Genomic DNA, 5211 nt, shown 5'->3' with positions numbered 1-5211 from the left:
AGGAGGCGGACCTGTGATTGGACAGGATTATTAATAATGTGGGAGTTGCTTTTAAGAGACAAGCTATGATTGGCTGAGGCGCAGCAACAAAGAAGATATGTCCAAAACATCAAAGATTGTCTATGCAAAAGATGTACCCCTCTGAACTGGAAAAGTCAATTTACCCTGCTAGACCAGTGGGCGTTGTCCCGAAAAACAAACGCAAACCCACAATTTTAAACCATGGACGCCCCTTATTAGAATTAGAATGGGCTTGAAAAGTATCAAAGGGAAAATGTTTAAAATGAGATAACAAAATCAAGTTTCAAAATAGCTATTCTGAGTGTTTTCCCTTTTTTCAATTATGAGGTAAGGTTTAATTGCGAATATGAAAGAGTTACAATATTGCAATTATGATACAAAAAGCCATGGTTACATTTGTTTTTGTTAGATTTCATCCATAGCTTTAAGGTCTGTACTGAAATTTACAACAAACATTCTCTTAACAATTCTAGTTACGGTTTTAAAAAAAATGAAATCATTAACATTCTATTTTTTTTTCAGAGTGTCAGATTTAATACAGAAGATCTTGCGGACCGTTTGCATTGTATTTTTTGACAAAAAGAGCGCTACTGCAGGTCATTCATTCCTGCTGCCATCAGACTCTACAATGCGACTCTACAAGGCAATAACTTGTGCAATGTATAATGTGCAATTACTATTTTTTATCCTGTGCAATAACGTGTTTCTCTATGTTTAACACCCAGTACAATAACTATATATATATAAATATCCATCTAAGTAAATACTAGGGTTGCGCCAATGCCAATTTTTGGCCCTGATACCGATACTTGGCTGTGCAGTATTGGCTGATACCATACCGATTCCATCTGTTTGAAATTGATGTGTGTGTGTATAGATGAAGAACTGCATGCTACTTGGATGTAAAATAATTGCCATCATGGCTTTGTCAAGCTGCTTCCTACCTTTGTGAAGCAGGAAAAAGACTAATACAAAGTGAATCCAGTAGAACTTTTTATTGCCTACCTGGAATGGGTGACAATAGTTGAATAAACTTTTGGCTCTCAAAATAGTATTGGTGCCCTAGTTGTCGATACTTGCCGATAGCGATATCACCATTTCAGTGCAGTATCGGGGCCCCGTCTGATACTGGTATCGGTGCAACACTAATAAACACCCATGTAAACTCCTTCTTCTCCTTTGACTATTTGAGCTGATGTAACAAGTAAATTTCTCCACTGAGATCACTAAAGGCAATCAATCAATCAAGTTTTAAGGCGTTTTGTGTATTCCCTTCTTTCTCTCTTTGCCTGTTTTCTTTCTGATTACACATAAATAAAGTGTTCCTAGAAAAGTAGAAATATCTAAAAAGATATAAAGTTAGAATTCTACATTTTTACATCAACGGTTTAAAATCAGTGTATTTAAATGCATTCACAATACCATCTTTAAACTAAATTTAGAAGCCAGAAAGCAATAGATTTGAGTAGAAAAGGCTATTACATGTAGAAAAGTTTACATTTGTTAGATCGGATGAAGGAAGACTGAAAAAATTTGGAGATGCTTTCATTTTAAAGGGACATAAGGTTCAATATAAAACTCAAATGACTAGTTTTATGTTTTTATGCTTGTCATCTAAACAAAAAATGTGGGTGAACTTCAAATAAAAAATAATTTTAAAATCATACCAGACTCTTATGACCCTGAATACAAAAATATAAAAATTAGCTAGGTTAACAAGAGGCAGATTCTGGTGATGGGAAATGCATAATTTTTTTTAATATATAATCTTTTTGGCTTCTGACAATAAATCACAAACATGTGACAAAGAATCAAATTGAAAACAACTCAGAAATATTGAAACAATTAAATTTTACATTAATTAAGGGTAATATTCTAAGAAGTTAATAACAGTAAAAAAAATCACAGGTGCTTGGGGAAGATCCCCCTAACATTATACTGCAGGACAAAATAGTAGATTAAAGCTCTGTTACAGAAGAAGTAATATCTGAAATAGATCCTCGGTTCATGTTTTTGAGCTTCCTGTTAGTATACACAAAGCAGTCAGAAAGTCGTGTTTAAGGAACTGAAACGGAAAGAAAAGACTGAAAATGCTCCTCTAAACTTTAATATCAACACTTTAAGTCATTCTGTTCTTGATATCAATGTGCAAAGAAAAGACCACATAAAAAAAAATAAAAATAACGACCAGATACAATATGATCCTTTCAAAAGCATTACAATAGCACTGAGTAGCTGGTTTTCTCTCTCTGCTGGCCTGAAGTCATGTAACACGCTAATAAATAATTAGTCTCTGTCGCTTTTCAGGAAATGGCTCCATGTGACAGTAAATGATCCAGCAGTACACAAATAATTCAGAGGGTGCAAACACAAAGTCCAGTTTTTAAGGCACAGCACCTGTACCTATGGAAATCCATTAAATAAAAAAGTTTTATTCATTGCTTATAGCTGTTTCAAATTCAGAAAATGCAATCATGGATTAGGTTATATTTAGAAAAGTCAACATTACTAATCTGAATGAAAAGGTCACATTAGAAATATTTTAAATTGTTTATCCATCCATCCATCCATCCATCCATCCATCCATCCATCCATCCATCCATCCATCCATCCATCTTCCTCCGCTTATCCGGGGTCGGGTCGCGGGGGCAGCAGCTTAAGAAGGGAGGCCCAGACTTCCCTCTCCCCAGCCACTTCTTCCAGCTCTTTAGGAGGAACCCCAAGGCGTTCCCAGGCCAGCCGAGAAACAAAGTCTCTCCAGCGTGTCCTGGGTCTTCCCCGAGGCCTCCCCCCGGTGGGACGTGCCCGGAACACCTCACCAGGGAGGCGTCCAGGAGGCATCCTAAACAGATGCCTAAGCCATCTCAACTGGCTCCTCTCGACGTGGAGGAGCAGCGGCTCTACTCCGAGTCCCTCCCGGATGACCGAGCTTCTCACCCTATCTCTAAGGGAGAGCCCGGCCACCCTACGGAGGAAACCCATTTCGGCCGCTTGTATCCGCGATCTCGTTCTTTCGGTCATGACCCAGAGTTCATGACCATAGATGAGGGTAGGAACGTAGATCGACCGGTAAATCGAGAGCTTCGCTTTTTGACTCAGCTCTCTCTTCACCACGACGGACCGGTACAGCGCCTGCTTCACGGCAGATGCTGCACCAATCCGCCTGTCGATCTCCCGCTCCCTTCTTCCCTCATTCGTGAACAAGATCCCAAGATACTTAAACTCCTCCACTTGGGGCAGGACACCCCCCCTGACCCGGAGAAGGCACTCTACCCTTTTCCGGCTCAAGACCATGGCCTCGGATTTGAAGGCACTGATCCCCATCCCGGCCGCTTCACACTCGGCTGCGAACCGATTCAGCGAGAGCTGCAGATCACGACCTGATGAAGCCAATAAGACCACATCATCTGCAAAAAGCAGAGACGCAATCCTAAGGCCACCAAAACGGATCCCCTCAAAACCTTGGCTGCGCCTAGAAATTCTGTCCATGAAGGTATTGAACAGAATCGGTGACAAAGGGCAGCCCTGGCGGAGTCCAACTCTCACCGGAAACGAGCCCGACTTACTGCCGGCAATGCGGACCAGACTCTGACACCGGTCATACAGGGACCTGACAGCCCGTATCAAAGGGCCCGGCACCCCGTATTCCCGGAGAACCCCCCACAGGGCCCCCCGAGGGACACGGTCGTACGCCTTCTGCAAGTCCACAAAGCACATGTAGACTGGTTGGGCGAACTCCCATGCACCCTCCAGGACCCTGCTGAGGGTGTAGAGCTGGTCCAGCGTTTTTAAATTGTTTAAAAGACAGTAATATTGATCAGAAGCAGTATATTTAAAGTGGACTTAGAAAGATTTTATTTTGTCGTTTTGTACACACAAGTGTAAACAAAAAGACTTTTTAAGTACAGCTCTCTAGACAATTTCATTTTTTTAAAGTGAAGACTTGATAAGGTATGCAACAGTGATAAAAATATTTGATGAAAAACAGTAAAGTAATCATTGTATTAAAAAAAAAAAAGTTCATAATTAACCCAATGAGGTGAAAATTGTCTGTAATATTAATGCAGATATTGCTGCAATGATCTGTCTCTTCATCACCTGATCCATTCTCCCCCCTCACATAAGCAAAACCACCATATTCTAAAACTCCCCCATTTGAGGGGGATTCTCCTATCTGGAGAATCACATTTCACATAGAAAATTTGAAGGAGCTGATCTTAATTCCTATTGCTCTATAATAAAAATAATGTAACTTGATTTATCTCACTAAATTTTTACAATGTAAGATAAATAAAGTTCAATAATTATTTTTTATATTGGAGAAATTTATCTCTACATTTAACCCATCTCCTTGGGGAGCAATGGGCTTCCACCGTGAGGTGCCAGTGGAGCAATCAGGTGTTAAGGGTCTTGCTCAGAGAGCCAGAGGGTTTTGAACTCACAACCTCAGGATTCCAAGCTCTATGCCCTACACTGGAAAAACGATATAGAAATAAGTAAAAATTTGTTAAATTAAGTGTATTTACCCTTATTTTGAGTAGGTAAATGAGGTAGTTTGCCAATGGAATTAGTATTTTTACTCTTAAAATAAGATAATTAGATAACATGCACTTGAAATAAGACAATTCAATTGTGTTTTCTTATTTTAAATCTACATTGTCTTGATCCATTGGCAAAATTCTCTTTTGGCTTCTTAATTCAAGAACAAATGCTCCTATTTTAAGAAATAATGACTTATCTAGATTTAGACTTTTTCTAGTGTAATCACTAGACCGCCATTCCCCCAATTTACACTTGCTTGTAAACCCCAGCAGATGCTGTGGTTCTTGGCTGGAGGGAGCCAGCAGATGCATGTCAATGGCAAAACACAGAGATGAAATCCACTGGCCCTTGACTGACCTAGAAATTCTGTCCACAAAAGTTATCAGATGGTAGCTCTGCGGGAGGCCAACAGGCACCATAAACAGCTTTGACTTAATACCAACAATGGAAACCAGAAACCTGCTCCTCTTCTACAGACCGGAGCGTTCACAGTAAAGGTCCCTAACTCCGTTCTAAAGTGCATGTGGATGTATTGGGCAAAAGCTAATGTATCCTTGAGCACCCTGCAGAGGGTGTAGAGCCAGTTAAGTGCAGTAGAATAAAAGTAGAATGAAAGCAATAGCACTGTCTTTAAATATCACAATTACT

This window comes from Cyprinodon tularosa, unplaced genomic scaffold (genome assembly GCF_016077235.1).
Source record: "Cyprinodon tularosa strain WSP-4 unplaced genomic scaffold, ASM1607723v1 ctg106, whole genome shotgun sequence".
NCBI classification, from domain to species: domain Eukaryota; kingdom Metazoa; phylum Chordata; class Actinopteri; order Cyprinodontiformes; family Cyprinodontidae; genus Cyprinodon; species Cyprinodon tularosa.
Note: the sequence above shows the minus strand (reverse complement) of the source record.